This window comes from Cupressus sempervirens, chromosome 3, assembly GCF_028749045.1.
Source record: "Cupressus sempervirens isolate cs-2001-9-10 chromosome 3, ASM2874904v1, whole genome shotgun sequence".
In the NCBI taxonomy this organism is placed as follows: domain Eukaryota; kingdom Viridiplantae; phylum Streptophyta; class Pinopsida; order Cupressales; family Cupressaceae; genus Cupressus; species Cupressus sempervirens.
The window spans coordinates 219712919-219726429 of NC_143120.1; the positions used below are offsets into that span (position 1 = coordinate 219712919).

The 13511-nt window shown below is 35.9% G+C and overlaps 1 pseudogene; it reads left to right on the forward strand.

Annotated features, from left to right (window-relative positions):
- Positions 1-8715: 8715 nt before the first annotated feature.
- Positions 8716-12963, forward strand: LOC149565621 (DNA replication licensing factor MCM4-like; annotated as a pseudogene).
- The last annotated feature ends 548 nt before the right edge of the window (positions 12964-13511 follow it).

A 13511-nucleotide genomic window follows, 5' to 3' on the forward strand; every position in this document is an offset into this window, starting at 1 on the left:
CACACTTACCTTAAAGATGGTATCATATCCCCTCACCTCACACGAACCCAATGCCAAAACCTCATCCAAAAATCATCCTGCTATGTCATCACAGCCAATACCCTATATTGTCGGGGTTATCACAACACTCTCTCTAGGTGTTTAGACCAAAACAAGGCCACGATGGTGTTAAAAGAAGTACACTCTGGACTTTGTGGTGCCCGCATGAGTGGTATTGTCCTAGTGTGGCAAATCCTTAGAGCAGGCTACTATTGGCCTACCATTAAAGAAGACTCCTATGACTTTGTTAGAAATTGTCTCTCATGTCAGCAGCATGCAAATCTTGTGCACACTCCAGCACAAGATCTACAGCCTATTGCACCACCTTGGCCCTTTGCATGTTGGGGCCTTGATCTAGTTGGAACTATCACACCTCTCTCATCTAATGAACATAAATGGATAATAATAGCTATAGACTATTTCACCAAATGGGTGGAAGCAATCCCCCTAGTCTTAGCTACAAGAGTTCAGGTCTCCAAGTTCATCTTTTACCACATTGTTTGCCACTTTGGCATCCCATCCACCATCTTAATTGACCACGGAGGTAACTTTGAAAATCTCAACATAGAGGAATTATGCACTTCCCTCTGCATCCATCACCACTTTTCTAGCCCATATTTCTGACAAGGCAACAGCCAAGCAGAGGCAACTAACAAAACCATCCTCAAAATCCTAAAGAAAGTTGTCAATGATTCCGGCTGTGATTGGCACCTACAAATAAATCCAGCCCTATGGGTCTATCGAACCTCCTTCCATACATGCACAGGAACAACTCCATACTGCCTAGTCTATGGTGCCGAAGTGGTACTACCCATAGAGGTTGAACTTCCCTCCTTGCACATATCTTTTTGAGGGCAAATATCAAATGAAGAATAAAAAGTAGCTTAGCTCACCTAGCCAGATCTCCTAGATGAGAAGTGGAAACACACCTATGATCACCTCAAAATCTATCAAACTCATCTCAAAAGGAACTTCAATAAGAAGGTGCTTGCACAACACTTTTAGCCGGGTGACATGGTCCTCAAAGAAAACATGAAAGTCCAAGTAGATTGAGAAAAGAAAGGTAAGTTTGAACCTACATTACTTGGCCCTTATCAACTATCTACACTAGAAGGAGAACTCTTGAATGATCCTACTAACATCATTCATCTCAAGAAGTTCTATGCTTGAAGATCCTTGGTATACCCAGCTTTTGAAAAATATAAAAATAGTAAAAATAAATAAATGTCCAATGGTGAAAACTTGGCAATTCAAGTGCCTTGGATAGGTACCTTGGTGAAAACTTGGTAATTCAGGCGCTTTGTGTACTAAGACCAATCTATTATCTATCACTACCCTATCTCTCATCCATCCACTCATAATCCAATAAAACACTTGCTTGTTGCCTTGGTTTTCCAACCAAATATCCAACATGTAATGAAGCTTGTAAATACCTCTTGTACAGCTTGTAAATCTTGTACCTCAGCTTGTAAATCTTGTACCAAAGCTTGTATCATACCTTGTAAATCTTGTATCATAGCTTGTATATTCAAATCTTTTCCAAAACTTGTACCATATTCCAGCTTATAAATAATCTTGTATCCTAGTTTGTACCCTATCATGTGCACACACAAATCCTACTTTACTTAAGCTTTTCACAAAACCCTCAAATTATCCAACTATCCATCTATCCTACATTGCAAACATCCAACACACTCTAAAACATTTCCATCTCACCAACCCAAAACATGAACAAGCTTGTACATTTGTACCATATCTTGGTCCATCAGCTTGTACATCCTCTTTAGCTTAGTACCATTGTATCTATCTAGCTTTCATGATAGTTCATCCTTGATCAACATCTTGTACACATCACACAACCCTTGGTTAGCTATTCCAAATGCATCCTTTAGCTAGATCTCCTGTCAGCAAAGTGTTATCCTTCTTAGTTCAGCTTGCCAAGTTCATCACTCATCCAAATCCACCAGCTTAGGTGCTCTTTGATAGATCCTTGTAGGATATAGCTTTCGTCATGTCTGATCTTGATCTGTTAGTACTTTGTCCTACCCATCTCATTGGCAAACAATTCTCTTTTGGATTTTCGCTTTCTTTTGATTTGGAATCTTCCCTTTTGGGTCTTGAAGTATCTTTTCCAAGCAATCTTTTGTTCCCTCCTCAAGGTTGCCACAATCTTCCATATCATGGTATGCTGCGAATGGGGCACTCTGAGCGTACGATTTTGATCAAGTCTTTAGTTTATTTTTTTTTGCTTGTGGGTTATCCAGTGTCGGTTCCACGCTGTTTCCTTTGGGTTTCATGTGTGATGCTGGGGCAATCCTTGTGTGTTTGTTTCGAGTCAATCCATCAGTCCTCTGGACGGTTGGTGACATGGCCTTGATGTTCTTGGTAACCTTGGAAATTAACCAACAGTCCTATAGCAAATCTAGTGCTCAACTACATGGTGGTACTTCTCTTTGATGTATCCCCCTTCTCAAAAAGCTTCAATGGATTCCCATCATCTCCATTATCCCCCATCCATATCCAGCATCTGTCTCTCCTACCCCAGCTTATGCATCAGTATCTCTTTGAATCAATCTTCACTTTTAGCTTTAGTGATCCACAATCCTAGTCTTAGGGATCCACTAATCCAATCAATCCACCAAGCCTCATCTTTCGAGATCCACAATCCCAGTCCTAGGGATCTCCGAAACCTATCTTCCACCAATCTGACTCTTTGAAATCCTGTTGCATCAGCTTTATAATCCCCTCATCCTTCTCCCTATCCTAGATCCCTTTTCATAACGCTGCACTCCTTCATCCTCCACCTTCCCTAAAGTCTTAAGCTTGCTTCCTCTTGTGCCTCTGATTCTCCCTTTGTCATTCTCTCGTAGTGAGAGTTTGAGCTAATTCAACACCTTCTCTTTGCCAATCTAAGTCTCCTTGCTCATCTTGAATTCTTGTATTTTTCAAGAAATCATCGAGCTTTGTTTTCTCTCACCGTCGCCTTCTCGAGGGGGCATCATGCAGTCCATTCTCTCTCTTCTACCCGAGACTGGGGCAACTGTGTTTCTCCATAAAGTCATCTCCATGTCATTTATATTTGAACTTCTTTGAAATAGTGTTGTTTCAACACTATGTCAAAGAGGAGCAAAATGTAGACACCTAAAGTCCATTAGAAAATAAAGTATTTTTATTTTTTGAAAAAAAATCCTTGATGACATCATCATTAATTAATTAATTAATTTTTTATGTCATTAAATCTCTTTATCGTAATTAAAAATATTTAATTAAAGAATCCATCCCAAAAATTTTTAAATCTTATTTAAACATTATTTCCTTATTTATTAATTATTTAATTAATAAATTGACTAAAAATTCCAGAATAAATAATTTATTTATTTTTTGCCCAAAACTTGGCCAATTTCCTTAAGACCACTAACCTCTTCCAAAATTTTCTAATCCTTCTTAAATTTCGATTAAAGGCTAATCCCATCATTTCCTACCCCTAATCCCAACTCAAAATATTTAATTAAGATTAAATATTAATCCTCATGTTTATTAAAATTATTTTAATAAATATCTCCTCAACCAAAACCCTTGAAATAAATAAAACTTTATTTATTTTCTAAAAAACCTTTTTTATCCTCATCCTAGGAAGTTCTAGACTCTTCTAAAAAGTCTTCATCCTCATCCAAAGCCTAGACTCTTCTAGAAGATGTCAATCCTTATCTTTAATCCTAATCCTAATCCCCTCCTAACCTTGTCACATTCCCTAAACATGGGTTAAGACTTGCTAACTCAAGCCAAAGTTAACAAATATCTCCTCCTTCACCCACCCTCATTTATTGCCATCCACTTGCCTATCCCTAAGCTAATCCTAAACCATCCTAATCCATCCTCTAATCATTTGCACAATCCTAAGCAAGCTTAAAACCTTCCTAATCCAACCCAAGCCAAAATTTCTCACCCTCCAACATAAATGACCCTCAAATATCTCTTACACTCTCCTTCAATGCTCTTACAAAGCACTTATGAAAGGTCTTTATGAAGATATCATCCCTTGAGCCTCCTTTGTTGACTCATCCTTTCCCTTTCTTTCATCCTCTCATCCTATAACATGTGTCACTCCCTGATTGGCTATAAGGAAGCACAATCCATGTGCTCTCGTCTCATTCAATCTAAGCCCTCCATAAGCTTTCTCCTTTCCTTCCATCTTATCCCTCCATCCTTCAAGCCTCTTGCCTATAAATTGGATCCTTCCGCTTTGCAAAAACAACACAATCTAGAAAGTAAAGCCATAATGCCATTTTGAGAAGCCATTTTTACATCAAATCCATTTACCAAAATCTATCAGAAATCCTCCATTGAAGCCCATTTGAGCATTTGAGCATACATACATAATCAAGCCATCTTAGCTATTAGACACACCTCTACATCAAGTGATCATCCTCATTAAGAGAGCCTATCCATGGCTCATATTCTCATTTGAGGACTTCACTTTGTCTCTCATGAAGTTATGTTAAATTAGTATGCAAATGCTTTTGATTATTTTAATTTAGTGTTTCTAACATACTAAAGTAGCATATACAAATCTATGCCTTCTTTTTGAGAATATCCTTTACATACCAATCTAGCTTTGTTTTTTGATACGTTATCATCTTCATTCAACTTATTCCTAAATATGCATTTTGTTCCAATCATATTTTTATCTTTAGGTCTAGGTACAAGAGTCCAAGTTTTATTCTTCTCTGTTTTCTCTATCTCTTCATTCATAGCCTCAATCCAACTTTCATTTTCCAATGCATCTTTGACATTTCTAGGTTCAAAATTAGCAAGTAAACAAGTACCTTTTATCTTACTTCTTGTCATAGTACCTTTTAATTTATCTCCAATAATTTGATCTGGTGCATGATGTCTCCTGATATACTTGGCAATATAGTTCTTTTCCTTTTGACTGAGCTCCACTATCTTCATTTTTAATTTCAACTTCTAGATCTGGTTGTTTTGTTTGTAGCTTGAGTCCTTCAAACTTGGTAGGCATTGGCTTGGGAGCCTTAGAATGTGACTTGGGTCCTTGTGACTTGGTTTGAACTTCTTGCAACTCAGTGACTGAGGAAGACTTAGGAGTAGAAGTCTCTTGATCGATAGATATGTCTGGCAATGTATCAGGTTCAATGAAAACAAATCTCCTGCAATCTTTTGGTTCCTTTTTGCTTTCTTCTTCAGTCTTTTCTGCAAACTCATCAACTTTCACAAGTACACTTTCTATGATTTTGTGAGTAGACAAATTCAAACATCTATATGCCTTACTCTTTCAAGTATATCCTAAAAATATACCTTCATCACCCTTTACATCAAATTTTCCTTTTCTAGATTCTTTCAAGATGTAACATTTACTTCAAAATAATTTCAAGTAACTTACATTGGGTTTGTAGCCATACCATAACTCATAGGGGTTTTTGAATGAGTTTTTCTTCAACTATACTCGATTTAAGGTATGAACTGCAGCGTTGATAGCTTCCTTCTAGTATTTGATAGCAATATTCTTTTCAATCATTAGAGTCTTTAACAATCCATGACAGATCTATTCCTCCTTTTAGCTATGCCATTTTTCTCGGGTGTTCCAGGAGCTGATACCTATCTTTTTATTCCTCTTTTAATGCAAAATTTTTGAATTCATTGGAGATGAATTCACCACCTCTATTTGATCTCAAGCATTTCAATCTTTTCATTGTTTCCTTCTCTACTCTAGCCAAAACCCATTTCAATTTTTCAAATGCTTTTGACTTCTCTCTTAAATACATAACAGTCATCATTCTAGAGTAGTCATCAACAAAAAGAATGAAGAACTTTTCTCCAGTATAGCTCTCAATTCCAATAGGTCCACACAAATCAGTATGCACAATTTCCAAAATATCTTTAGACTAATAGTTTTTACTTTTAAAGCTAGTCTTTCCCATTTTACCAATCTGACAATTCTTGCATAGACCAACATCAGGTTTCTTCAAACTAGGAATGCCTCTTACTTTCCTGAATTTGCTTATTTTCACCATGTTATCAAAATTCACATGACATAACCTTATGTTCCATAGCCAACTTTCTTCAACTTGAGCAATAAAACATGAGCACTCACCAAGATCAAGATAAAATAAGTTACCTTTTGTTTGTTTTCCTGATCCAATCAGTTTTCCTTTGTCATCTAGTAGTCTTGCCTTGTCATGCATGAATTCCACCTTGAATCCAATATTGATTAGTTGTGCCACACTCAATAGATTATGTTTCAGTCCTTCAACCCAATAGGCATTATCACATACAAGTTCTTTGGTTAATGAGATTTGACCTCTTCCCTTTATGCAACAAGGTTCATTGTTTCCAAACCTTACACTACCACCGTCATAATCTTCAAAGTGTTCAAACTTTGTTTTGTCACTAGTCATATGATATGAACATCCACTATCTATGATCCATGTATCATTTTTTCTCACATGAGAGAAAAGTGCCATCTTATCTTCTTCAACGTTATCAGATTCATCTTTCACAATAATGTAAACTATTTCATCCTCACTATTATTAGAATCGTTAGAGTCATTAGCCATAAAACATGTTTTCTTACCTTTATCCTTGAATTATTTGAAATATTTCTTTCCATTGCACTTGTGACATTTCTTCTCATCCTTGCTAGCTTTTTTTGGGCACCTGGCTACAATATGACCAATTTCTTCACATGAAAAATAGATTAGGAGAACTTTACCTTTGTATTTTCCTTTGCCTCTAGAATATTTCCTTGTAAGTAGAGCTTCAACAACTTCAAGATCGCTATCAAAATTTTCCTTTGATTCTTCTTCACTTTCTGACTAAGTTTTCGTTATCTTCTTTCCTTTTCCTTTAAGTGAAAGCTTGGCATCAAATACTGATTCAATGTTCTTAGAAGCTCGAACATAATTGTCATAGTTATCGAGCTCAAAGGTTGTCAATCTTCCTACTATGGCATCCAAAGTTATCTTATGATTTTCTTCACATCTTCTTTCTTGAATTGCATATACTCTAATTGCATAAATGGGAAGCAATTTTCTAAGAACTTTACTTACAACTGTTTCCTCCTTGATATCTCCTCCAGAAGCTTTGATTGCACTGACACTTTCTTTGATCCTTTCAACATATTTGGCAATGTTTTCATCCTTTCTCATTCTCATCTAATCAAATTGTCCTCTTAGGCTTTCTGCTTTGGCTCTCCTCACATTATCATCACCACCAAAGATATCCTTTAGCTTGTTCCACATTTGAAAGGTATTTTCCATCCTTGATATTATCAAATTCTTCATAGCTCAGAGCAGATGCAATGTCTATCATCATGGTGTTATGTGTCTTCTTTTCAACAATGTCATTAACAGATAATGTACTACAAGGAGTTGTCTGGTATGACCCATTTACTTCAAAATTTAGATCAAGAGCTCACACAACAATTCTTCATATGTGGAGGAGAAAGCATAGTCCTACATTTCCACAAGCTTGTCTTTTTCTTTAATTTGAGATCATAGCGCAAGCAATACTCCTTTAATACTTTGGGCACCTTTTTTCTTTGTTTTTCATACAAGGCTTCTTTGCTTAATTTAAAAACCTTATTTTGGGAATTTGATGAAATATATTTTGTAGTACATATGACGTTGATGACATTTGGCACATATGACGTTGTCAAATCCAAAGTTGAAATTGAATTGAAGACAACCTCTATTATTAAGAGGAAAGATAAATTAGTAAAGAACATAAAGAAGAAATTTGGAGCAAATATTGAAGGAGAAGTAGGTGGTGAAAAAGAAGAAGAAGAAGAAGAAGAAGAAGAAGAAGAAGAAGGAGAAAGTGAAGAAGAAGGAGAGCAAGGGCAAGGCAAAATAGAATTGACCCAAGGCTTAAGAGAAGACAAGGAGGAAGGTGATGAGGAAGAAGAAGCCAAGGAAGCACCTACACTAGCTGAGTAAAAGAAAAGAAAGACTAAAACTCAGCCTCCAGCTCAACTCAAGCCTACGAAGGTCACTAAGCCTACACAAGCCAAGCCAACACTAGCAACAAGAGCTACCACAAGGGCATCCACACAAAAGTCCAAAGAAGTAACAAAAGAGAAAAACAAGGCTGTTAAATGGGTCATACCAGACAACCCTTCTATTCTACAAACCTCAATGGGTGGTCCACATTGACTGTCCTAGCAATTGCCTCCTAAGGGAATTGGCATAGCAGATGCCTATGTACCAACTTTTGGTGCCTTCTACATTAAAGAAACCTATTTTGAAGATATTGCCTTGTACCAAGAAACCTTTTGGATAGAGAATTGCCTATAAATTGAGTCAATCATTTCTTTTCAATTTGTATAATATGTCCTGTTGAAACACACATTAATTACCTCTTTTGGCTGTTATAATTAGATGCCCCAGTCTTCCAAGGGTGACCTTGATGGCAACCCCCCCTATGCTTGTTTGGGGCACAAACATAAGTGTTCAAGATGTCAATCAAATAGTCCAACACTTTTTGAGGAATTTTAGGGATGATCCTTCAACCTTGAGGGGAAATACATGAGGCTCTTGGAATAGGTTCAAATTTGTCCCTGTTGGCTTCTTATGGTTACCATCTAGTCTCATTTCAAATTATTGGTTGAGCACATTTGCTTTTGTATTCACTTCATTTAGTTGATTTCTCATTTAGACAATGGAAGTCAAAGGTGATTCATTGAATATTGATGCAATGAACATCTTCGAATATGATGAAGACCTTTATGGCAAGATGGTCAGATATCCTCCTGAAGTTCTCACCATTTTTGACATTGTATTGATGGTTGTAGCTATTCACCTCAACCCTTTGTGGGAGAAGCACATACAGGTGACTGAATTGTATTTTTGGAAAAATATGTTTTGTCAGTTAGTATGTTTTCATTTAATGAATTTATTGTTTCAGAATTTTTTTATTTATGCACATAAATATGCCTCAGACTTACATATAACTACCATTGCATTTAGGAAAGAATATTCAATCTTAGAGATATAGTTAACATGCAAGATTTGAATCCATCAGGTAGGCAATGCTTTTTAAAGTTACATCTTCATTGTTCAATGCTATTTGAAATATCTAATAAGGGGATTTTGTTGTCTTTGAAATATAGATATTGATAAGATGGTTTTAGTCAAAGGAATGATAATTCGGTGTAACTCAATTCTACCAGAAACCAAAGAAGCATTCTTTAGGTGCCTTGTTTGTGGATATGCTCTAGCACCAGTACCTGTTGATAGAGGTAATTCATTGGATTGCAATTGAACTCTTAATATAATAGTTAATTGTGTCTTCATTGTATGTTATGTTTGTTTCTCAATTCTATTTTGCATAAACTGTGGTGGAGAATCTATGACTTTAAACAGATTCATGCTTATGAAAGTGATCTTAGAAGCTTTTAGATTCTAGGATTTTGCAAATAAGATCTCACTCCTTATTGTGACACGGCCACTATTGATCTACTCTCTGTAACCTTAATTGGAACTAATAGGACACCGTACATGAGGTTCTTCTCACATTGAGATGTTTGTTTGATGAAAGCTATATATGAGAGAGCACATTTTTTTAGTGTGAAAAAATCCCTGTATGAGAACTTTCACACCAAATTTTATTCTCATATTCCATGAGAATCTTCTACCAAATTTTTTCAAATGTATTTCATGTTTTAAAAAAAAATCTCATATCTTCGCTTCACTATGTACAATGGTACTTGTTGTCTAAAAGTGTTTTTGCTGGATTTGTATTCACATCCTATTTTATGCTTGAAATGCTCAGGTCAGATTGATGAACCTACACGTTGTGCAAGGCCAAAATGTGCTGCTATGAATTCTTTGACATTGATGCATAACAGATGTAGGTAGGAACTTGTTGATTTTAGTTTATGCATGATTTGAAGCTGCATTTTCAAGACTCTGAAGACAACTATATCCTTTTACTTTGTGGTTAGGTTTGTTGATAAGTAGATTGTAAGGCTACAAGAAATGCCTGATGCCATTCTAGAGGGGGAAATCCTACACACTGTTAGCTTGTTGATGCATGAAAAACTTGTTGATGCAACCAAACCTGGTGATCGAATCAAGGTGTGTCTAACATTACATGATATATGAATTCTACACTCATTTTTATTGCCAAGTGTTAGCATTTGAACGTTGACATTGGTTTTTTTTTGTAGGTTACTGGGATTTTCAGAGCTATGATAGTTAGAGTGGGACCAAACCAAAGGATTATGAAATCTATATTTAAAGCAAAGCTCTCAAGCCTATCTTAGTCCATTTAAGTTGGAAATGAGGACCTTAATGTTGTATTCTATTATTTCTAATTCTAATTTGTAAATCATTTGCTAGTACAGACCTACATCAATTGCCTTCATCTGGAAAAGGTAGACAAGACAAGATTGTGAGCTGAAGATCCAATGGAACATGATACCGATAGTGATAGTTTTGCCTCTTTTCAAGAGGGTGATATGTCACTAGCTAATTATGAAGCTAAAGTATAAACTCATACTTTTTACCTTTTGTATATAACATGAATTTTGCAAGCTTTGAAATTGAATTTTGACTGCCAATTTCCAAATTGAGAAGTTGAAAGAACTATCTCACATGCCCGATATCTATGAGAGGCTAACTAGGTTCTTAGCTCTGAGTATTTGGGAGCTAGAAGATGTAATGAAAGGGCTCTTGTGCCAAGTATCTTTCTTTCCATTCATGTTCGATTAATTGGTAATTTTTTGCATGTTCTTTCAACCATATGTTAACCATTATGCTTCTTAAACAACTTTTCAGGGGAACTACAATAAAACTAGCTTTAGGTGCTACTTTTTGTGGTGATATCAACATCTTGCTTTTCGGGGATCTAAGTACGAGTAAGTCTCAACAACTTCAGTATGTGCATAAGTTAGCTCCTCGAGGCATTTATACAAGTGGTCATGGAAGCTCTACGGTTGGTTTGACTGCTTATGTATCAAAGGATCCTGAAACTAGTGAAATAGTAAGTTATTAACTCAATTTTTTGATCACTGAGCTCTTTGGGTTGCTTGCTCCCCCGCTACTACCTACCACTTTATTCTATATAAACTGCTTATTTCTTTGAACTCAATAGGTTCTAGAAAGTGGAGCATTGGTAATGAGTGATAGGGGTCTTTGCTGCATAGACGAGTTTGACAAGATGTCAGACAATGCTCATAGCATGTTACATGTGGTGTGATTTTTCTCTTAGCTCTTCGAATTATGTGCTTTTACTAGTTTCTTGACTTCGTAATCTATGCTGTTGGTTGACTTGTATATTAATGTTTGGTCATTCCTTTGAAGTAGGTTATGGAACAATAAACAGTGTCAATTGCAAAGGCTAGGATCATAGCATCTCTGAATGCAAGAACATCTATTTTAGCTTGTGCCAATTCTAGTGGTTAATGCTACAACCCTAGATTGTCAGTGATTGACAATATCCAACTTCCTCCAACATTGCTTTCCAGGTGCAGTATGTTTGGTTTTAGAATTCAAGCTAGAGAATTTATTTGTTGTCACTCAAGTATAAAAGAATCACAAAAAATGCCTGCAAGTTTGATTTGATCTACCTAGTGCTTGATAAAGCTAATGAACAAACAAACAGGCGCCTTGCAAGGTATCTTGTTGCATTACATTATGATGAGCCAGAGGTAAGTTTTGATTTGGTCAATACTATGTAGTAATTAATGAGGGGTCCAATGACTTGATATTTTTGATGTGAAGTACATTATGATTCTAGGACCAAATGTTGGATGCATTCGACCTCCCAACTCACTTCGTATATCACTTATGCAAGACAACATATACATCCTAAGACATCTTATAAGGCAACAAAAGATCTGATTCATGGTTATGTTGAAATGTGTAGGAAGGGAAACTTCCCTGGCAGTAGCAAGAAGGTTAGCTCAATATATTCTCAAATTCAATTTCTATATAGTATGCGTACAAGTTACACACGTGAAAAAAGTAACAGTATATCTCATACTTCTACTAAAGAATGCATCTAGATGTAGGGCAATTCTCATGTTATGTTAACTTGTTCTCCTGAATGAATTGTATAGGTTATCACAATGACTCCATGCCAAATTGAAAGCTTAATAAGAATAAGCGAAGCCCTCACCCGCATCAGATTCTCTGAGTGGGTAAGAAAATCCTATGTAGACAAAAGTGGGTTACATTCTTGAATGTTTTAAAGCTATATTGAGACAATAAAAGGATATCTTACATTCCAATTCTGCAGGTTGAAAGGTGTGATGTGGTAGAATCATTTTTTCTTCTTGAAGTTGCACTTCAACAATTTGCCACTGATCATTCAACTGGTAACCATTGTGCATCTTTGGCAATGAGGATTGTCAGTTCATTTAGTTGTATATTGAATGCATTATCATCACAAAATTAGTCAGCTCTGAAAGAGCTATGTTAATTGGAAGCTACTAAATGCATTTGAGTCTCATGGTTACAGGGACCATTGACATGGATCTCATAAACATGGGAGTCTCAGCCAGTGAAATAATGAGATGAGCCAATCTTATTTCATCACTGAGGATTCTTATCATGGAAAGGATGCAGGCAGGGGGACCATCAACCTGTATTACTGAGGTAACATTCTTTATATTGCCCTAAATAGTGTTGAGAAAATTGTTGGTATGACACCTAACCAGATATGAATGAATGCAATCACAGTTGATGGAGGAAATGCACAAATAGGGATCCAAGGAAGTCAACCTGAATGATGTAAGTAATTCTTTGTTGTGGGTAAATTTCAAGCTATTTCCAACTTCATTTTCTTGGGGGAAATGAATACATTATGAGTTATGTTGTTCAATTTCAGATTCATAATGCAGTTGGAAACCTTGTGAGTGAGGGGTTTGTTACAATTCATGGGGACAAAGTGAAGAGGACCTGAACGAGTTTTGAGGATGATATGGCCACTATAATAATTAGTAATGAAGTATTTGATAAGGCTACGGTCAATGTCTTGTGGCAAACTATTTTAATATGCCTTGAGCTTCATGCTCTGTAGTACATTGATGGGTACTTTCTCTGGTAAAAAGATCTAGAAAATTGAAGGAATCCAAAGCCTGGGTGTACTATCTGTGACAAAGAGAACCATCGAGGTAATGATGGATATCTTATAATTCTTGCTCAAATAAGAGGATGACAATTATAAATTATGAGAATCATTAGTGTTTTGTTCTATCAAGTTTTGGAGTGAGGAAAAAGTAATTGCAATTATAAAGGTATTTTTTTTTCAACCAACGTAATGGAAAAATTTCATTTTAATGTTCACAATGGTGTTTGTCCTCTCCCTCTAGTTTCATGTGGTTACCTAAATATAAAGAGAATTAAATATAAAAAGAGAAATTTATTTTAATCTATATTTTAAATTAAATATAAAGAGGAAAAATTAGAATCTAATCTTGATGTAGTGATGATTCTATGGTGGTGACTTCA